Genomic DNA, 23,374 nt, shown 5'->3' with positions numbered 1-23,374 from the left:
CTAAACAGAGCTCTCCAGGTAGTCATGGGATTTTTATTTTGGAGTCCCTGCATGGTGTTGCTTCTGCTGAACTGACACATGGAGTCAAAACTTCCCCAGCAAGTCCATGCTATTTAGGAGTACAGGAGCCTTCTATATATGAAATCTGCCTTGAAATGAGACTGACTAAATAAAAGAGAAGACAGACTAGCAAGAGATGACAATAAAGAAGTTATTGCAATATTATATAGAAATTACAAGTAAGGATGGGCACATTGCTGAACCACAAACCAAACCATGAACTTATACAAACTGGGAGGTTGGTTCACAAACCAAACCAGTTTGTAGCAATTTGTGAGCCCTGCTTTCTGCTCCCCACCCCTTTTCACAGGGAGCAGTAAAACAGCTTTCTGCTCTTTACAAAAAAACACCACCATCAAAAAACAGCTGAGCAGCTCTTCGCAAACTGCCACAAACTGCTTTAAAATTTGTGGAAGTTCATGGCAGTTCTTCAGTTCACGAATTTCGGTTCACGAACCATGAACCATCCAAAATTTATCACAAACTTACGTTCATGAGCCAGTTCATGCTCATCCCTAATTGCAAAGTATCTCAACCTCAACACTCTAATCTAAACCAAGTAATGGTTTACATATGCAACAATTGGAACAAAACCTTGCACTCACTGATAAATTACAGTTTAGCAGAATTACACACTAAGGTCTAAAACTTCAGTTGCTCCACTTGGAGTTTCAGAATCCAAGTCTGCAATTTCAAATTTCATATCAAGAAATGTATTTTTATTTATGTACGAATGGTTGAGCAGTGGAACAGTCTGCCTCGGGAGGTGGTGGATGCTCCTTCGCTGGACGTTTTCAAGCAGAGGCTGGATGACCATCTTTCAGGTATGTTGTAGATATGTAGGGCTATCTTTCACCTATGCTCCCGCAGATATGTAGGGCTATCTTTCACCTATGCTCCTGCAGAGTGCAGGGGGTTGGACTAGATGACCTGCAAGGTCCCTTCCAACTCTAACATTCTATGATTCTATGATTTGGTGTGTTTTTTTAAGTAACATTTTATTTACTGAATTCAGTTTTTAAACTGGAAGTTAAACTTGGTCACTCTAACTCTGAATTTGATTATTGTAAATTCAGTAAGAATTCGAGATTTAAAAGGAGAAGCTTAGATTTTAGGTAACAGGTAGTGCTCCTTGGCAAATAGAAGGGGAAGTCGTGGAAGTAGTGACAGACTTCACGTTCCTGGGATCCCAGATCACCGCAGACTGTGACAGCAGCCATGAAATTAAAAGACGCCTGCTCCTTGGGAGGAAAGTGATGGCGAACCTAAACAGCATGATAAAAAGTAGAGACATCACCCTGCCAACAAAAGTCCGCATGGTCAAAGCAATGGTATTCCCAGTAGTCATGTATGGCTGTGAGAGTTGGACTATAAGGAAGGCCGAGCGCCGAAGAATAGATTCTTTTGAACTATGGTGCTGGAGGAGACTCTTGAGAGTCCCTTGGACTGCAAGAAGAACAAATCAGTCAATCCTCAAAGAAATCAACCCTGACTGTTCCCTGGAAGGCCAGATAATGAAACTGAAGCTCAAATACTTTGGCCACCAAATGAGAAGGGAGCACTCACTGGAGAAGACCCTGATGCTGGGAAAGATTGAAGGTCAAAGAAGACGGGGACGGCAAAGGATGAGATGGTTGGACAGTGTCAGTGACGCAACGAACATGAAATTGAGCCATCTTCAGAGGACAGCGGAGGACAGGAGGGCCTGGCGGGAGCTGGTCCATGGGGTCGCGAAGAGTCGGACTCGACTGTGCGACTGAACAACAACAACAAGTGGGAAAAACATTTTTCTGCCCATAGACCTTGCCACTGGCAGGGAATGAATATGCACTCTTCTGCAAGCAAACTGTGCACCTACAACTGAGCTACAACTTCTCCCCAAGTTTTCAGTTTTATACTGTGAAGTACAAGCACGTTACAATGTAGGACAGCACTAAAGCAAACCCTTTGTTTCCAAGAAATTCTTGACACAGTCCAGCACAGAGTTAAATGAGTATAGATCCATTGAAATTAACCGTTTAAACACTCTGTGCTAGATTCTGGCCAGTGAAGGTAATGTTGGGATATATATGTAACAAATCAATTATTATTACCTTAATAATTTGATGAAATATAAACACTTCTCTTTTGTAATCTTCATTCTGAAAAGCCACTTTCTTCAAACAATTTCATTGACTTAAGCAAAACCATTATGGAAGAATGATTTATTTATTTATTTATTTAAAAGGTTAACTGACTCACAAATCTGCATTTTGCATTAAATTTATGCACACACTTTTAAATTTCTGCCCAACCAGCTTGTTCATTAGGAATTCTCCAAGGATCGTTGCTGACCTAACTCATGTTTTATTCTACTGATAACTCAGGTAAAGGACACAATGACTTAGAATTTAGAAAAAAAATTAAAGTTCAACATTATTTATTTATTTACATTATTTATCATCTGCCTGTCTCAATCAATGCAATCAATAGGAATATCCATCTAATAAGCAATGCAATAGGACTAGGAATTGCAGAAATTTGAAATGAAGCTGTCCTCTGGACAAAATTAAAGATGACATATTAAACAATGCAGAACGTCAGTAGATGTAATCAGATGAAACACAGAGCATTGTCCTGGACTAATGTTATGATGTAGTCCTATTTCCTTTATGAAAATGCCCTCCTGAACAATTCTATTTTACATAATTTGCAAAATGCCAGGAGTGTGGGAGCCATCCTGACCTCCTCAGGCAGTGCATTCCACAGGGTGGAGTTCACTACAGAGAAGGGAAATGTATGGACAGTTGTTGATCTTGCCCATCTGCAGAATGGTACCTGAAGAAGGCATTGCTCAGATAAGTGCAGCTATAGTGGCAGGGCATAGGTGGAGAGGAAGTCTTTCAGATATGAGGGTCCAAGGTGATGAAGGGCTTTGTATGAGATAGATTAGAACTGAGCTCAGTAACTGGTGGGCAGCTACTAGAGTGACTGCAGAATATGCAAGATGCATGCTCTGCCCAGCTCCCAATAACTGAGCTGTGACATTCTGCACCAACTGGAGCCTCTGAGTTGATTTTGAGGGGAGACCTATGTAGAGCATATTACAGTAGCCTTGATATTACCATGGGATGGATCTTGATGGCCAGATCTGCTGAATCAGGGCAGAGGGCCATCTTCTAGGCTAAACTAAGCTAGAAAAAAAGCATTTTTGCAGCTGCATTAACTTGATTTTCCAGCAGTAAAGCTGGACCCTGTAGTCAGCAAGGGACAGCTGAAAACCGACAAAAGTAAGAAGCACAACCTGCATTTATTGTGGAAACAGAATTATTATACAAGATAAATCCTATCTCTGGGGCGCACTGACTTAGGAAGGGCTTTTTTCTTGTCACAAGTTTCCACTAATATTTTTTCTAGTGAGCTGCCAAACAATTTGTCCCCGTGAAAGGGATAGGCTGAAACAATGGCTTTGGACTGGTAGTCGGCTGGCCAAGCCCTCAACCAAACTACACGTTTGGCCACAGCTGCTGAAGCCATTGCTCTGGATGCCAGGACCATGATGTCTAAGGGGCATCAGCAGTATAGGAAATGGCCTTGAGCACGCTATTGGCTCCTTCCAATAATCTGGGATTATTTTCTGGAAGCGTTTGAATTAACCTTCGCATCCACACAATGTTAGCCCTAGAGACTGTGGATACGGCAGAGGAAGCCCTAATAGCCATAGCATTGGCCTCATGAGACTTCCTTAGGGCAAATTCAGCCCTTTTATCTAGATTGTTTCTCAGAGTACTGTACCCGTCTTCTGAGAGTAGACCAGAGGATTGTAGGGCAGCCACAGGAGCATCAACCGCAGGCACCTGAGAAAGATCTGAGGCAGAAGATATTAAAGGGTACAGTTTTTTTAGTAGCCCCAGGGATTGGCTTGCTTGATAAAGGCTTCTCTCATTCTGCCTTAACTTTCCTTACGTAAAAATCTGGAAATGGAAAGGCTGATTCTGCATAATCCTCAGGAGGAAAGTGATCTCTGAACCATCGTCTGGTTCCTGCTGTTTAAGAGATTTGTTTCCAGCTCTCTGTGAAGTCTGGATTTTGAGTGCTGATAAGGTTTTTCCTAGCAAATAAGGGAAGTCCTCAGGTTTAAAAAATCTGGTTACTTAATAGCAGGCCCCTTAGGGGCGCTCTTCCCCTCATCCTCTGGATTTGAGGAAAACTCTCCCTCCTCTTTTTCACTACATAGAGGAGAGATATCATCGTCCTCATCAATAAGAACATCAGGCATGTACTGCTCTCTTGGAAACTCCTTCTGAGCAGCCTTAGCCAGCCAGCTGCCCCATTTTCTCCGTTTGTCAGGAGGAGGTGGGGAGGGGGAATGCGATCTGGAGCGGCATGGGCTGCGCCCCCTCCCTGCTCTGCAAAAATGGGCTATTTCCTCCCTCATTGCCCATTGGAAGAAGGCCATCACTCTGGGAGAAATGGGGGGGAGTTCATCATCAACGTTACTGGTCTGCTGGTTGTCTTCTCCATTGGATTCCTGGGCAAAGCCGGCTTGAATATGCCTGATCTCCTCCTCCCCGCTCTGACCAGAGGTCTTGGGGTGCGGGTTGGGGCACTGGAGGCCATTCCCGTCTTTATGAGAAGAGAGGTTATTTTTATCCAAAATGGCCACCACCAGCCGAGCGGGCTCTGTTTGAGCGTGCAAAGAAGTTTTGGCGCGCTTTGAGGCACCGCCGTCGTTCTGTGTCTTTGCGTGCGCTCCGGGCTCTGCCATGGCTCTTTTTCTGGCGGCGCATTCTTACCCCACCTACCTCTCAGGGTGTCTGTTGTGGGGAGGGGAAGGGAAAGGAGTTTGTAAGCCGCTCTGAGACTCCAAGTGAAGGGCGGAGTATAAATCCAATCTCTTCTTCTCTTCTTCTGCCTCTCCTCAGTGAGCCCGTCGCCATCCATCTCCTGACTGGGGAGGGATTAGTCGCTCCTGGCTTAGTAGCCCTTTGAAGATTAGCCTAAACCTTTCGAGGAAGTCAGCCCCTGGGGCCGTTCTCCAACAGATTAAAGTGAAAGAAGAGAGGAGAGTCTTTTTTTAAAACAATAGAGTGAAAGAAAGGTAATGTAGAGAAGGAAGGGAAAGGTAGCAAGAGTAAGCAGTTTTTGATAAAAGCAAAGTTGGTGTTAGGTGAGAACCAACTCCTAGCTGCTCTCCCTACTGAGGCAGGAAAAGAACTGAGCCAAGGGTGACTCCCACCAAAGGAAACAGGAGGAAGTTGAACTTAGTCCTGCCTCCCTGATGAAGGATGAGAATCACCCACAAGATGGCCTCCCCCTCAGAGGGAGAACAGCAGCAAGCAGAGAAGAAGAAGAAGAAGAAGAAGAAGAAGAAGAAGAAGAAGAAGAAGAAGAAGAAGAAGAAGAAGAAGAAGAAGAAGAAGAAGAAGAAGAAGAAGAAGAAGAAGAAGAAGAGGAGGAAGAAAAAGCAAAAGAAGAAGAAGAAGACGAAGAAGATGAGGAGGAGGAGGAGGAGGAGGAGGAGGAGGAGGAGATTGGATTTCTACCCTGCCCTTCACTTGGAGTCTCAGAGCGGCTTACAAACTCCTTTCCCTTCCCCCTCCCCACAACAGACACCCTGTGAGGTGGGTGGGGCTGAGAGACCTCTGACACAAACTGCTCTTTCAGGAACAGCTGTGCCAGAGCTTGTGACTGCCCCAAGGTGACATCGGCAGGTGCAAGTGGAGGAGTGGGGAGTCAAACCCGGTTCTCCCAGATTAGAGTCCACATACTTAACCACTACACCAAACTGGCTTAACCAAACTGCAGTTATGGAGATAAACATTTAGTTCCACATGAGTTAATCAGGTCACCAGGGGTGGGGTCATTTTCTCCCTGCAGGTTTGTGAATCCGTTTTGATCTGCATATCAAAAATTCTTAGGGCATGTAGACACTGTTCTCTGAAAAACTATAATAGCTGAAACACAGAGGTGTTCAAGTGCCAGATGCAGAAACATACACCAATGGCTCTTTGCATCATGCAAAGAGTGTGTCCTCTCAACATATCAGCATCTGGAAGTTTCTGCTTCCCTTTTTCTTCCTGTCACAGCCATTCTTTACTCCAGCAGTATCTTTCATTCTTTGGAGTTGAGTTTTTGTGTTTTGTATCAATGAAGTGACATTCAATTGCTGGCATTTGTAATTGTTGGCTGGTATGTCTTTGCAAGGGGAATAAATATTTGTTCATCTTCTAAAATAGAAGGAAATCATACATTCCAAAAGATACTGCTTCACACACAGGGAAACATTTCAAGGGCAATCCTAATTCGAACAGCAATTAAGTGCTGCTTACAAATAAACCAGTGTGGAAAACTGGCTACTTCTACACTCAGCTTCTTCCCCCCCCCAACATGCTCTTGATACCCAAGATATACCCAATTATGTCATCAATTTCCTTCAGTTACTTCACAAGGGGTTCATGGGCACCCAGGGAATAAAAGGTTGCAACAGTAGCGTTTGTATCACTCAGCAACAGAATCCAGCATTTATAACGAGGCTCAGAAGCACAGGGTGGGAGTCCAGTCATTTGCTTAGCATTCTTTGGCTCTATGCAGTATAACAAGAGTATGTCATGATTTATAGCTGTACAGCACATTTATTTTGCTCAGGAGAGAAACCTTTCATAACCTGCTCAATTCTGCAGCACTCCCGGAGTTATGAGATCTGAAAGTGTGTTGTCATGGTGAAAACCTACCAGAAAGCATTCCCACTAAAGATTCCTGATTAAGAACTCACACTTACCCAGAAACTAGTACCCAAAGACTCAGTGTTGGACCTAGCGTATCTGTTAGCAACACCAAAATAATATTAAATTATGAGACAGTGTTCTAGCTCTTGCAAGACTTTGGCGTCCTGAGCAGGAACTTTCAGATCCCTTTCATGCACCCAGTGCTGTATGCCCTTTGGAGATCTAAGGAACAACAATAAAATTTTGCCTGGAAGGTCATGGACTTTGAAAGACATTTTCTAAATATATGGACATTAAATCTGAAACAAAAGAAAACAGTGAGGAGCCTTGTGTCGTGCCTGAGACCAAACAATTTTTCAACCCAAGGCAAATTCCTATGAATTCCAGATGGCCCTAATGGTTGATGGCAACTGAGTCTGGTGATTCCTTTATCAAGAATGATTTTGACACTTTATTTATGTGTTGTATGTTTAGGAAGCCTTCTCCACATACAGGGCTCAAGACAGCCAGTACAAACCATTTCAATGCCATGAACAGGGAGCCATCAGAGGCTGAAGAAAACAATGTTGTCTAACTCTGAGGACCATAGAATGACTCCCATATCTGCCAATCAACATTGATATCAGCCAGGCTGTTCTCCTGGAGGTGTGACCCTTCCTGAAATAAAATGTGATGGGCTTAACATAGAATAAAATCAACATGGGTAGCTGTGTTAGTCTGTCTGTAGCAATAGAAAAGAGCAAGAGTCCAGTAGCACCTTAAAGACTAACAAAAGTTGTGGTAGGGTATGATCTTATGTGAGTCACTGTTGAACAAGTGAGCAGTGACTCACGAAAGCTCATACCCTACCACAAATTTTGTTAATCTTTAAGATGCTACTGGACTCTTGCTCTTCTCCAATAAAATCAGTGTTTGCACTCATGGAATGCAAATTATATGACATCACATCTAGGCATGCTACAGTTTAATATCTCTTCAAACTGTCAGATTGGGGAGGGAAGCTACGAAAAGGTCAAAGAACTGTTTTGTAAACTTATGGCCAGAATAATGCCTAAGATACTAAACTCATGCTTTTCAATATGGAACTCTTTAATTCTAATTCAGAGGTTTTACACCACTTCTGTGAACTTTCTCCATGCCCAGAAAGCTTGTCTCCAACCTACAGTATATCATGATCTATTCATCAAATTAATACAGCAGATAAACATCTACCTTTCAAAGAACAACACACACCCAAACACAATGGCTATATGACTAAAGTCCAGGACTATTCATTTCAGAAATAAATAATCTATATTTATTCTCTTTTTGAGGATAAGTTGCATGTATTTATGAGTTACCTATCCTGAAGCAGTCTCTGGCTATGTAGAACTGTTCTAGAATAAACAGACCATGTGTTATTGGAAAATAGGTTTGTTTTCAATTAAGAATATTTGAAGGAGTTCAGATTTCCCCAAAAAAACATAAATCAATCATGCCACTCTTCTTAGAACAACTGAAAAATACATTTCTCATCAGTAATCCAAATATTAGTTAAGCACTGTGGTAAACACCACCCTGAGAACTTTATTCTGATAGAAGCAAACAATTGTCTTTAAAATTTGAATGTCACAAAACAGAAATGCTTTAGCTCCCTCTAGGGGTATTTACCATGCACACATCATGAACTATTTCTAGTGTTTCTAGAAATTAAGTGGTTTCTATCGAGTAATTTCACATGTAATATGTTGTCAAAGGCTTTTACGGCCAGAGTTCATTAGTTCTTGTAGATTTTCCAGGCTGTATGGCCGTGGTCTTGGCATTGTAGGACCTGACATTTTGCCAGCAGCTGTGACTGGCATCCTCAGAGGTATAACACAGAAAGATGAAGTACTCTGTCTCAAGGTGAGAAGAAAAATGGTAGGCAGGTAATTTATATCTACTCAGGAAGGTGGGGTAGGGCTGAGTCATTATCTTGTAGGAGTTCCCCAGGCTGTGACATGCTAATGGAGGAGCTTTCCTGAGGAGGTTCTTTTGCATATGGATTGGCTGTTGAAATCCTAATCTTATCTGTAGTGCTCTACATCTTACAATAGCACTACAGATAAGGAAATCAACATTAAAATAGAGCCCTGACAGTGGAAAAGACAAACTAAAACAAAAGCCCAATGACACCTTAAGAATTAACAGCATTTATTTAAACCTGATTTTTCATGAGTCACGGCTCACTTCTTCAGATACATGTAAAAATCAAACTAGGAGCCCTTCTTATGGGGAAGATTACAGGTGGGGGTGGGGTGGAGGAGGCATTAAGGCAGAAAGTGTATTCCCTCGTGAATCTTTTAAGTGAAAATTCTCTTTGTGGGGGAAAAGAGGTAGAAAGGTTAGGTGTGAATCCCACCCAAAAACTTCAGGGTGTGACCTCTATGAAGAAATCCATTCTCTACCGTAACCCCTCCTGGAACCTTCCCCTTAAGAATGATTCCTAGTATTATTTCCACACATCTCTGAAAGAAGTGAGCTGTGACTCACAAAAGCACATACTGAAATAAATGTTGTCCGTCTTTTAAGGTTTGAAGAAAGGCAGCCCTTCCCAATACAGACATCAATAAATTGCACTCCAGCACAGAAAAACAGGGTTGACACAAAGCGACTGTGGGGATTAATGACAAGTCAGGATGGCAGTTTTGCCTGCAAAGTTGTGTGTTATGACACTGACTAATATCCAGCATAAATCAAATTGTAAGTAAGTAAAAATAGCTCTGCCAGGTTGGAAAAACTTTGCCATTGGTGTTTAGAGCCACAGATTCTGCTGAACTAACTATTCCAGACATAACTATCCTCCTGCTTAAACTGCAAAAAGTATGCCATTTCTGGGGGGGGGGGATGAAGATTGTGTGCGAAGGAGGGACATTTAAGAAAAATCTCACAGACACCACACTTCTGACCCCGAGACCTTTTTATGAAGTTACACTTAGTAGCGGTCATATTTTCCTAATGTTTTCATATTCAAAATCTGCATCTTAATAATTTTTTTTAAGTAATGAGTAAACTACAAGGAAAATTTGTGTATGGTTATAACAATTTTCTCCACACCTTGAAGCTTACACTAAAACAGACCACTGGTCCATCAAGATCAGTATTCCCTACTCAGACTGGCAGCAGCTGCCCAGGGTCTCAGGTAGGGGGTCTTTCCCATCACCAACCTTCTGATCCTTTTAGCTTAGGATGGTGGGGACTGAACCTGAGAATTTTATGGAAAGCAGATGCTCTACCAGTGAGCCACAGCCCCTCTCTACAAGCCACAGCCCATGTACTGCTATTAGGGCTACTTGCAACTGTGGCACTGTACAAGCCTAGAGCATTACTGGATCAGTTCATGCAACTTGCAAGATCCAGTGGTAAAGCTTTTTCCCCCTGGATTCTACAGAGTCAGTCTGCAGGTAAAAGGATTCCATGTTTGAATGATATCATATACATAAATGTCTTATGTGTGTGTGTGTGTGTGTGTGTGTGTGTGTGTGTGCGTGTGTGTGTAAGGTGCCATCAAGTCACAGCCCACTTATGGTGACGTCAACAAGGGGCTTTCAAGGCAAGTGAGAAACACAGGTGGTTTGCTATTGCCTTCCTCTGCAGAGTCTTCCTTGGAGGTCTCCCTTCCAAGTACTAACCCTGCTTAGCTTCCAAGAGCTGATGAGATTGGACTATACCATGCTGCCTTCCCTCCTAACGGCATACATGAAGTTATCATGCTTAGCCATCTGCCTGACAGGGTAGTCTTCAAAAGGCAGGAACTTGCATGATCATAACAATGTTTGTCTTTAAGATGCTACTTGTCTTCTGTTTATTTAAAGTGAAGGGAGACTCTTTTTTACGGAAGGGTCCAGCTCCTGCCAACCTAGCAGTTCGAAAGCAAGAAATTGCAAGTAGATAAATAGGTACCGCTTCAGTGGGAAGGTAACAGCGTTTCGTGCGCCTTGGTGTTTAGTCATGCCGGCCACATGATCAAGGAAATCTCTCTGCAGCTTTAAAACGGAGATGAGCCCCGCATCCCTAGAGTCGGATTCGACTGGCTTTCGAGCAAGGGAGCCTTTACCTTTACCTTACATGTGCAGCCTGCCCCCGCCCCCCATTTATTCTGAGGCCCGGCACTCTGGAAAAATCTTTGCCACATGAGCTAATTAACCCAAATAGCCTCTACTACTTTTTTTTTTTTAAGACAACAGCTTACATGAGCAAGAGTGATCAATATGCATGCTCTGGTGACATTCTGGTAAAGGCTCAGTCATGCAAAATAATATGGCGTCAGCATCATCCATGTGTCAAGCATACTGTTATGGATGCCACAATTTCTGGAGTGGTGAGAAGTTTCGGGGCCGCACTAGAGCACTGGAGACTTATGCCATTTTTGTACTATTTGCCTTATCTACCAATATACAAACTGATCACAGATGGAAGCAAAGAAGCACTCCTGTAAAGCAGCAGAGTCACCATTCCACATCAGATCTTGTACCCAAAAGCCTCAGACAGTCCCAACAAAATCTGTCTGCTTCTCTGTCTGCCTCTGTGTCTGAAACTGTAGTGTCTATCTGCACAGACACCTGTCTGTCCCCTCCCCCTCCATTCAACCAGGAGGAGGGCTCAACTGTTCCAACCCCAATGTGCATGGGGCCACCGCCATCTGCTAACAATTAAAGTCTACAACTATTGTCATGACCCACAGTAATCAGGATGCAAGCTCCTGACAACATGATTGCCATTTTGGCAGTGATGACAATGAGTTGGCAGGATGGTCAGGGTGGGGCTGAATCCCACACAAACAATCTGCCAGTTATCTTCTTGATAAGGAAGTGAAAGACCTGCACTGAGCTATCATTTTTCTGCATTTAAGGGTTTCTGGATAAAATAGGGTTTGGAAAAGGCCTTAATTCATGATAATATAAATTGCTATGTAAAAAGACCAGATAACGGTAAATAGATCCCAGATTTCCATTCTTTTCACTTCTTATGTGTTTTGAGCATTTTTATCTCACCTCTCCTCCAAGGACATCAAGTTGATGAACGTGATGTACAGCAACACTGTGAGGATAAGCCGAGAGAGAAGGAATGGCCTAAGAGCACACAGTGAGCTTCATCAGGGAGGGTGGGTTTGAACCTAGAGATCCCCGGTCCCAGCTTGAAGCACTAATTCACTAAACAACATACATCTCTTCGTGGGGAGTATTGCTCCCTTTTAGCCACTACCCCACATGACTGCACAGTAAATGCATTGTAGGGTTGCCATTCTCTAGGTGGGGCTTGGGGACATCCCAGAATTACAACTGACCCTGGACAACAGATATCAGTTCCCTGGAGAAGATGGCTGCTTTGAAGATCAGGCTGTATGGTATTATACCTGCTGAGGTTCCTCCCCAAACCCTGCCCTTCCCAGACTGTGCCCCCAAATCTCCAGGAATTCCCCAATTCGGGGAGGCAGCTACTTCGCCACTACACCAACATCAAGGGCCTTAATTTCAGCCCATTGTTGCTCAGCAGCTCCTCAAATGGGATGGTTTACAGTTGTAAGAAATAATTATTGTCAGTTTTGTCTTACTTGTTGTGAAAGTTCAAGCTAAAATAGGCTTCAAAATCAAGTAGCAACAGTAAGTACACACAGGCCCCGGTCACACGGGCAGGAAACTGCAGAGGAGAAGCGTGGCTGTTTGCCCTGGGGCAAACTACTGCGCAGTTACACGATCAGACCTCCTGTGGAGGTCCTGTGGAGGTACCGTGGAGGTTCCATGGCAAGGGAGAGGTGCCGATCACAGGACAAGCCGGCGCGCAACGAAGAAGCGCACGCCGCGGCAAACTGTTTTTTATTTTTGTGTACATGACAAATGTGCATGCTCCGTTGGGTGCGCATGCGCATCCACAGAGACTTGGACAAAAAAAACAACACCTTATTTGCAAGGGGACATGGGCGGGCGCCGGATGCCACCGGAAACGCGATCAGACGCCCGCCCTTGCCCCGCAGTTTCCGGAAACTAGTACCTCAAAGGTACTAGTTTTTTGCCACGCAGTTTCGGCTGGAAGCCTCGGTTGAGCCACGGGAGTGCTATGCTTCCCAGATGTGCTGGTGAGATCGCGCCCGGAAACTCCGCCTGTTTTCCGTCTCACTTGTGTGGCTTCTGTTACGTGTGACCGCAGCCACAAAATCACAACTGTGAAGTGTTCCTTTTAGTTTCTTCTGCATATTTGTTTTTTTAAGTTCTACGTAAAAGAAATTACACACTTTATGGGGGGGGGATTATCTTCCCTTAGACCCTGCAAGCAACGTATTTACATTAAAGCTTTACAGCTTTTCTAATGCAAACAATTACTTGCAGGGCTTAGCACTTCGGAACTATCATTTGCTATTTCTTTTAAAATTAACAAAGAATTCCCAGCACAAGGACAACTGCTGAAATCATTTGACTGTATAACCACACTGCAAAGCGCAATTAAATTTCTGAATTTACTCTTATTGTATTTGCAATGCAAATTGTTTCACTCTCTCACCAGCTGAATCGAAGCCACAGACCACAACAAAACACTCATTTTAACACACTGCGGCCAGCAGGGGGGGATGTAATGCAAAAATAAGAGTATACAGAGGGCAACCCAGAAAACACACACACACAAAAGGAGGGGGTGCTTTGCCTTTTCAGACACACCAATCAAGTAGTATAGTATGTTTTCTACAATAAGGTGGAGCTCGTTCTACAGGCAGAGATGTGTATTAGGGACAAATATATATGACAAATGTATCTCATTTCTTCCTAATTTTAGATGGGTAGATGTGTTCATCTGCTGCTACAGAAATAAAAAGGGAGTCTTGTGGTACTATAAAAACTAACAGATACATTATGCTATAAGCTTTCATGAGCCAGAGGCCACTAATTTTTCATTTATCTTGACTAAGGCTGATTCCAAGTAGCAGCAAGTTCTCCTCCAAATACTTTTCTGTCCCCATTTTGCTTCCTAGGATCCTGGGGCTTTTGTAAAGCCTGCTGCAACTGGTTAAAGATGCCATTCTTTACCCACCTACATCCTCCATCTTGGCATCAAGGAACTGCCAGTATATAGTTAAGACGGGCCAAATCCTGAACCACTCCTGCTTGGCCAGGAACAGAACCTGAGGACATTCGTCTGTCCTGTACCCCCTTGATGACCTCTTTCAGTTTTGAGCAGGCTGGTGACTTCCCCTGCCATGTGGTCTTAGACAGGTAGAGTTAACTAGCCGGAAAGGTCCAGACTGAAAGATTATATAATAAGCAAAGAATCATTGACAAGCTGTATAAAGAAAAGCAAAGGAACAAAAATGAACAAAACTAAGAAAGTGCTCCTCTTCTAGTATTGTTCCTGATTTACTATGTTTTAGATAATGTTGATGAAGGTTGTTTTGTCGGAAGGAAAGGATACTCCATCTCAAAAACAGACTATCAGATTAAGAAGGTAAATAATTAGCATCATTCGATGTGATCTTACAAGGTTGTTGTTGTTTTCCCTCCTCTGGCAGTAGAAAATAGAGATTGATGATTCCCCTTCTCAGCGCAGACTTTTCCACATGGCTTTTTGCCCATGCAGATTCCATGATCCCATCATAGCTTTTGGAAACAGTCAAATGCGTCTTTCTTCCCTCCCTCCTCCTTCTGCACCAGCAGAAAGGCAGGTAGGATCCACCCATTATCTACCTGTATTCTATGAGAGCCAATTTAGTGTAGTGGCTAGGAATGTGGACTCTAATCTGGGAAAACTGGGTTTGATTCCCCATTCCTCCACATGCAGCTGCTGATGTAACCTTGAGTCAGTCACAAGACCTTTCAGAGCCGTTATCTCAAGAGCAGTCCTTGAAAGAGCTCTCTCAGCCCCACCTACCTCACAAAGTATCTGTTATGGGGAGGAGAAAGAAAAGGAGATCGTAAACTACTCTGAATCTTCTTTGGGTAGGAAGGGCAGGGTATAAATCCAATCTCATCAAGTATTATGTAACATCAAAATTCTTTGCTTCCCCAATTCTGACAGCTTACCCCTCCATTTGCATCCATTCCATCTGTTGTGCATTATATATTCTGACATTGCCCCTCATGTATTAGAGACTTCTTTTATAGCCTCAATGTTATATATATTCTTCCTCCTCTCTTCTAACGGGTTTGAGAGCCAACATGGTGTGGTGGTTAAGAGCAGTGGATTCTAATCCGGAGAACTGGGTTTGATTCCCCACTCCTCCACATGAAGCCTGCTGAGTGACTTTGGGCCAGTCACAGTTTCTTTCAGAGCTCTCTCAGCCCCACCTACCTCACAAGGTGCCTGTTGTGGGGAAAGAAAGGGAAGGTGATTGTAAGCCACTTTGAGATTCCTTAGGGTAGAGAAAAGTGGGTATAAAACCAACTCTTCTTCTTCTTTGCCTTGCACCATTTTATTTTCTGGCAACAAGAGTTCTTCTGTATTTTAATTTGTAAGATGAATTCAAGTGTCTGTGCTGTCGCTAGGAACTGATTGGGGAGAATGTTGCGCTTGCTGCCTGGTGAGATTCATGGAGAACAGGATGCTTTTTGTACAAAAATAGATTTATATCATTATCAAGCTCCCTGTTTGTTAGGCTTCATCAATTATAATTGGGGCATGTTGAACCATTTTTAATTTGCTTTTCACTTTTTCCTAAAATGGATCCTCTTTTTTCAACTTCTGTTTTGTGCCTGTTTGAAAGTATTATTTTTGGCAACTTGGATGTTATCTTGACATTCAGTTCATCAAATCACCTTGCATTAAATCACCTGGTGTTGTATATGGAAAGCTGTACAGACTCAGGTGATCTGACTTTCAAAGAAAGAAAGAATTATGTCAGAATGGACAGATATTTTTAGAAAAGTATGTGCAGAGGGATATGAACAGGCAACATATTTGGCAGCTATACAGAGCAATCCTAAACAGGACTACTCAGAATCCTACTCAAGACTGTTCAGCAGGACTTACTGCCAGGAAAGAGATCTTAGAGTGACACTGGTAAAGACCTATATTTTGTAATGGAAATAAAACACCTTGAAATGTTGACACATCCTTAATTACAATAAATTAATTCAAACGTTTTCTTAAGATACGGGGAAAATATTCTTAACTCTCCATCATGCACATAAAGAAGCACTAAGGGAAATATTTATACAGTATTGCCTGGATCCAAAGGCATCAGTGACAGGAAAATAACCAACAGTGCTGTTCCACAAATGTGTGCACAAGTGTTCTGGCAGCAAGAACATAGGTAAGTTCTATAGCAGATCACATGTTTCTGAAATAGGTTGTACAACTTCTTATAAAACCAGAGCACATTTGGAGTTAGATTCAGGTGGGTAGCCATGCTGGTCTGAAGCAGCAGAACAACGTTTGAGTCCAGTGGCCCCCTTAAGACCAACAAAGTTTTATCCAAGGTGAAAGCTTTCATCTTGTTTTACTGTATCTGAAGAAGTGTGCACGCACACAAAAGCTTCTACCTTGAATAAAACCAAGGAAGTCTTAAAGGTGCCACTAGACTCAAACTTTGATCTTCGGGATTAGTTTTCCCAAGCAATGCATGATTGCAAAGTATAAACTTTGCCTTTTCTGAGCAGGAGATGCTTTCTGCACACAGAATAATGCCTACGGAATCAAGTCGATTACTGGCTGGGATCCAACGTCCTGCACATAATATTTCCATCCATAGACATGGGTGACTTTCAGCTTTTTCTTTCCCATGGCAGCCCCCTACATTTCTCCAAGAGGCTGGAGAACCCTCCAGAGTGATCACTCATAAGGTACCATGGGCTGCTGTTGGTAAGGAAACATCAGCTCTCCTCTCCCATGTACATGTGGAATGAAACACATATGTACGTAGGCCCTTTTGGATCCCAGCCACAATGAATACAGTGCCACTGATGTACACAGCACAGAGCAATAAAGCAAAGGTTCCTGCCTGAAGGATGGTACAGTCTTAATTTCTACAATGGTGGGAAAACAAATACAGGAGACATAAAGGAAGAAGCAAATGTGATATGGGATTGTGGAAACAACTGCAGTCAGATAAACTTAGGCTTAGTTGGTGAAGACGGAATCAAGGTCAGCAGACAAAAATAGTAGCCACATTCTCTTCCCTTTTCTCTTTGCCACTAACTTCTCAATTTTGGTCTAATTATGTCTGATATGGCTTGTTACTGAGAAACTGGGAGAAAGTATGAAAAGAAAGTTAGTGTGTTTGTTCCCCTTTCACAATTATCTCAAGAAACTCACATACTTACTAATGGCTATGGAACTATCCTGAATTCAGTGTTAAACCACAGGCGACAGCTGCCAAGCAGTTGCAGATTTCTGCAAGACCTTCCTCCCATCCTTGACCACATCCTCAGCAATGCCACTGTACCAGAACTGACAGAAAAACTAGATACTATTGTGTCTTCTAATGCTGCCTATCAAACTCCCATCCGCAAAGGCAGGTGAGAACAAGTGCTAGCAACCTACCTGCATTGTCCATTCCTGGAAAGGGTGGCCAGGAGTGAGGTAGACCGGCAAAGTAGACATACTGTCTGGCATTCTGGAATTTCTGTTGGGAGAAGCTGCTGTTGGCTTTTGCCATTCTTAGTTGTTGTCCATTTAAACTCTTCCTTGTTGATTGTAGCATTTGACGAGAATCAAATAGAGGGTTAGTGAGTACTGCAAGGAGAAGCACAGAACTTAACTAGTGTGTTCCTGAGGGCAGGGAGGAAGTGGCTTATAAAGGACTTCCCCTTAAGAGGTGGAGGAAATACCAGGTTTTTCTTGGACGTTAGTGAGAATGTTACTGAAGCAAGCCTAAGGAAAGGGACTGGAGGGGACATGCTTTGTGAGGAAGTGCAGGCACTGGTTATTTATCTGTGATATGGAAAGATTTATCTTTTCTTTCTTTTCTTTTCTTTTTTTTGTTTACAACGTCTAAAACATATTCAGAGTAGGATGGGAAAGAGGATGGGTGGAAAGCCTCACAGTTATAAGGAAAGTGTCTCTCCCAAACAAGATGTTTCATGCAATTAGTAAAAACACAGTGTAGATAACATGCAAGTGGTCTTGAACATTCATGATGATACAGTTATGGAATGTACAGTTGAGGAGGAGTCACGGCTCAGTGGAACGGCATCTGCTTTGTTTGTAGAAGTTCCCAGGTTTAATCCCTGCAATCTCCCATTAAAAGGATCATGTAGTAGGTGATGTTAAAGCCTTCTGCCTGAAACCCTGGAGAGCCACTGCCTGCCAGAGTATACCAAGCTGCTTGGGTCTACCTTTGTATAAGGCAGCTTCATGATACCCTGCATCAAAGAACTTCTCAGGTCATTACAATATTCTCAGGACAGTATTCAAAAGATATTTATTTCACTGTGCTCTGGTCCTTGCCACTAATACTGTTCACATGGAATAGTTAAATATGCATTGCTTTGGTTATCTTGAATACTGTCTCATCAGTCTTCTGTAGTTTAAACGAGCCCTACAGTAAATCAAGGAGCAATCCCATTTTGTTGTGCCAGGAGATGTAGCAGAAGGTTCTAGAACATGACCAGTGCAAGATGACCTGTTCATTATACCACTGTTTAAAAAAAAAATGGCAAAGAATGGATTTCATGATAGCTAATCCCCATAATTTTGTTTTCATGCCACAGATTTCTTAAAGCCTAAAATCATAACATTTGAAGTTGGTAAATTAGTTCCCTATCATTTACTTAATGTAATAACCTGTCTCTTTTAGGAATGGATTAGAAGCAACAAATCTCCTAGAAAAACAATGCATTCCAAGGCTTGTTCCAAGAAAAAAAACCCCACAATTTAATAGCTACAAGTTTCATTATGTATGTGCCAATATGATGTAGCTAATAGCCCACAAGAAGCTAGCTCGTATTTGCTCTGAGGCTGGATTTCTGTTTCATGTACTGAGCTACAGCTCTGATGGCATCTAAAGGGTCTATATATGCCTTTGTATGGCTACAACTTCTACAATGGGGAACTATGCGGAAAGATGCCATCATCTTTACATGTGGTTCTGAACATATACAGATGGGGGGTCTACAAATGATGGGGAGCCCCTCGATATATAGAAAAATGCAAAAAGGTTTTTTAAATGATTTTTTTTTAAAAAGCAGAGAGTGTCTGCGCTTGCAAAGACCTCACAACTCAAACAACATAATGCCTGCCTTGACCTCGCAAGGTCATGTGGGGATTACAATTAGGATTTTTGTTTAGGCTATATCCAAGCCAAAAAAAAAAAAACCCAAAAAATACCTTATCTGTATTTGTCAGGTATTTTTTTGGCTTGGATACAGCCTAATGCACATCCCTAGAAAAGCCTCGGCGTAGGATGTGCTTTATTGGTATTTTGGGGGCATTTTCTCAGCCAAATACAGATCAGAGTCTATTCTTGGCTATCAAATAAAGCAGTTCCCCAATAATCCCGAAAATGTTTGGGATTATCTGGGAATGCCAGATTGCTGCAGTTAAAGGGTATTTAAAGGGCTCTCAGTACATTTAAATGCCTTCAGAGTTCACTTGCAGCTTGCAGAAGCCATTTAAAAGAACCATGATCCCTTTAAATGCTTTTCGCTCTCCCTTGGAAACCATGGAGGATGGGGGCACCCCCTGGTCCAGTCTTTTTGAAACTTGGGGTTCTTTTGAGGAGAGGCACCAGCAGCTATGCTACAAATTTGGTGCCTCTACCTCAAAAAACAGCCCCCCACCGATTGATTCCTCACTATACTCCATGGGGAACACTGACTATAATGAACTCCACAGGGTATAATGGATCTGGAAAAATTCAGGATTCCTGAAAAAACCCAGATCCAAATATCAATACCAATGTTTTTCAGGTTCAATATCCCTGAACCCCAAAAATCCCAATTTTTTTGCACACCCCTAGGCTTTTCTGCTAATATCAGCCTGCTGATGGGGAGGTGGAGGGGAAAGCATGACCCACCCTCACCTCCGATCAGCCAGCCACCACCAGCAGCAACTGATTTGGAACACAAAGCACACAGGATATGCTTTCTGTTCTAGCCCTCCCACATTACTCAGCTGATCAGGAGTCTGAGCAATAGAAAGGCTGGGGAGGGAGAAAGAGACAATGAGGAGGAAAAGGTGGAGGTGTCAATGGGAAGGGTGCAAAGGAACATGGACCAGAGGGGGTATAGCATTTCCCTTCAAACACAACTTTCTCCAGGGGCCCCACTTATATTGATCTAAACATGCTCATTAACGTATATTTCTATTGCAATTGGGAACTTTTTGAAACCCAAATACAGTTAATCTGATAAAACATCACTACCAGTTTGGTGTAGTGATTAAGTGCGCAGACTCTAATCTGGGAGAACCGGGTTTGATTCCCCACTCCTCCACTTGCACCTGGCTGGATGACCTTGGGCAAGCTGTAGTTCTGATAAGAGCTGTTCTTGAAAAAGAGCAGTTTCTGTCAAGAGCTCTCTCAGCCCCACCTACCTCACATGGTGTCTGTTGTGGGGAGGGGAAGGGAAAGGAGTTTGTAAGCCACTCTGAGACACCTTTGGGTAGTGAAGGGCAGGGTATAAATCCAATCTCTTCGTCTTCTACCATTCTAGAGATAGCTGGTATTTTCAGGTGCACAATATATATCCCTGATTTATGAAGTACCAAATAGAACCAGTCATTTCCCCACCATTTGTAACTATTCCGGTATTACTAGATGTATATGTGCAAACATTGTTTTCAGATTTCTATTTTTCCATGAAATAAAGCCCTCAGAACACTTAACAAATAATCATTCATATCTTAAAATATTAAAATTAATCAGGCACTATATAACTCTTAAAAAGTAATGGACTGGATAACTCATGAAGTACTCATGAAGCTGCCATATACTGAATCCTACCATTGGTCCATCAAGGTCAGTATTGCCTACTCAAACTGGCAGCAGCTCTGCAGGGTCTCAGGCCAAAGTCTTTCATATCATCTACTGCCAGGTCCTTTTTAACTGAAGGCAATTGGGATTGAACCTGGGACCTTCTGCGTGCACAGCAGAGGTTTTTCTACTGAGCCACAGCCCCGCACCAAATTCCTCTGTTGGAAGGTGGCTCTCTCTCCTGGAGGAAGTCTTAGTGGATCTCAGTTAATGGATCCAACCCAATAATATAAAGAATTAAAACAGCACAAAGCTAAGATCAGTAACCTCAGCAAAAGACTATAAAAAGCCTGGGTGGCAAGATATAGGCTGCAGTCACACAAACTAAATAATCAACTTTCAATCCACTTTCCAACTGGATTTTGCCAGTTCACACAGTAAAAATCCAGTTGGAAAGTGCACTGAAAGTGGATTGAAAGTGGATTATTTAGCATGTGTGACTGCAGCCAAATTGAACCTTTCACCAAGTCACCAAAGATTTCAACAGAATGGGCATGACAGATCTCTCTTGTTACTCAAGATTGATGCCAACTCTGGAAAAAACAACAACAAAGTCCCTGCCAATTGTGGGAGCACTTGTACAAGTTAACTTTACTCTGTGAATTATGATGAACTTTAAAGTACCTTGCATATGACCATTTCAGGTTTTACTGATCAAAATCAGTAGTTTGTAGTGCTGATAGAAATGAAACTGTGTAATATACATGGGGGGGCGCTAGCTAAAAGCGGGGCTGCTGTACTCAAGGACAGTCCTACATAGGTCCCGTTCACACGAGGGGATTTGGGTCAGTAGCGGGACGGTTCAGGGGCGGAGCAAATGGCTGCGATCACACCACAACATCTGGGAAGCGTGCTGCTTCCGTCCCCGAACTGGTCCATCCACTCGATGATCCAGAGCAAGTAGGAACCACCTACCGAGGTGGTTCATCTCCCTGCTGCGCCGCAAACCGGGAGTCTGATCGCCGGCGCAAGGATGCGTCGGCGCGTCCCCGGCTCCGAGCCGAACTGCGCATGCTCGGACATGCGCAGTTCGGCTGGCTCGGCGTCCGATCTGTGTTTTCTCCCCGATGTCTGATCGTGCCGGGGAGAAAAGGCGGCGCGGCCAGGCCGTGGGATCCTGCCGCGCCGTTTCAACTTTGGCGCGGCTTTTAAAAGCCACGCTTTTTGCCGCTTTTTCCCCTGCCGTGTGGCAGGGGCCATACTACAGTAGTCAAGATTACTAGAGCATTCACAACAATGGACAGTATATAGGTTTGCTCCTCATGAAATACTTCCAGTCAGCCATTACATCTGCAGTCTCTAGCACTAACTTTTGAATTCCCAAAGAACGTTGTTGCTCTGTAGCATAAAATCACATGGAGCCATCACAACACCTTCATATGGATCATTTCACATGTGGACTGGAAATTTTTTTGATTAATCTGGGCAAGTTTTTTTCCTTGTGGTTAACAGCCACAAACAGATTTTCAAGTTATCATGTCAAAAATTAATTATACATTTTTATATGTCAGGAAAGAATCCAGCTACTTAGAGCTGCATACGGAAACAATGTTATAGTTGATGCACAGCCCCAACTGCATTGTGTGACTATTGTCCAGGCACTACTAAACAGGCTGGAAACATATTTTGATGAAGGTGGGAATTTAGAAATCCCATTCACAGCCTTTAGTTGCTATGTGGAAATAGTTGTCTGGCCCAGTTTTCCCATTTCGAGTACCAGCATTATGGTATCAACCTGCATTATTCCCGTGCAAATATTCGTTTGTTACTAAACTACTCCTACCATTTTCTCACATAGGATATGCTATTCTCCCAGAAGGACAACCTGGATGCTGCACTGCCATAAGGCAAAGATGGTGCAACTTTGAGATGTTCACAGGAACAGGGAGACATCTGGTGTTCTGAGGCAGGGCCATGGCTCAGTGGGACAGCACCTTCTTTGCATGCAGAAGGTCCCAGGTTCAATCCTTGGCACCTCCAGTTAAAACAATCCTGGACACCTCCAGTGTTAAATACTGGGTTTGAGACGCATTGCAGTGAACAGCTCTATTTTATTAAGTGATTTCAGGAACAAGACTGAAACTTCAGGGCAATAGCCCTGTTTAAATAGCATGCAAAAACTACACCCAAACACACCCAACTCCCAATGATAGGCTATTTACATAACATTAGTTCCTCACTGGTCACCTCCAGAGTCCTGGTGAGCTACTGTTCTACAGCTCCAAGCTCAGCCAGTCTCTGATAAACAGTCCTGGAATGTTCCAGCCCTAATACGTAACATCCAGTTAAAAGGATCAGGTAGTAGGTGATGTGAAAGACCTCTACCTGAGACCATGGAGAGCTGCTGCCAGTCATAATAGACAATACTGACCTTGATAGATCAATGACAGCTTCATATTTATTTATTTTATTTTATTTATTAGTTAGATTTCTATCCCGCCCTTCCGCCGAAGCGGCTCAGGGCGACTTACATAGAGTTTTAAAATCAACATAAATACATACCTAAAATATATCTCCATAAAATACAAGCATTTACAATTCAAACCATTTAAAGTGGTGGTGTCATATAATAAAGTGCAGATATAACATAACCGATGAAAGCATTCTTACTGAAACACCTGGCGAAAAAGCTCCGTCTTCACGGCCCTGCGGAATTGCTGGAGGTCCTGCACTGCTCTGATCTCCATGGGGA

The sequence above is a fragment of the Gekko japonicus genome, unplaced genomic scaffold (assembly GCF_001447785.1).
Source record: "Gekko japonicus isolate JY-2015 unplaced genomic scaffold, Gekko_japonicus_V1.1 scaffold77, whole genome shotgun sequence".
In the NCBI taxonomy this organism is placed as follows: Eukaryota; Metazoa; Chordata; class Lepidosauria; order Squamata; family Gekkonidae; genus Gekko; species Gekko japonicus.
This window is presented reverse-complemented; position numbering follows the sequence as displayed.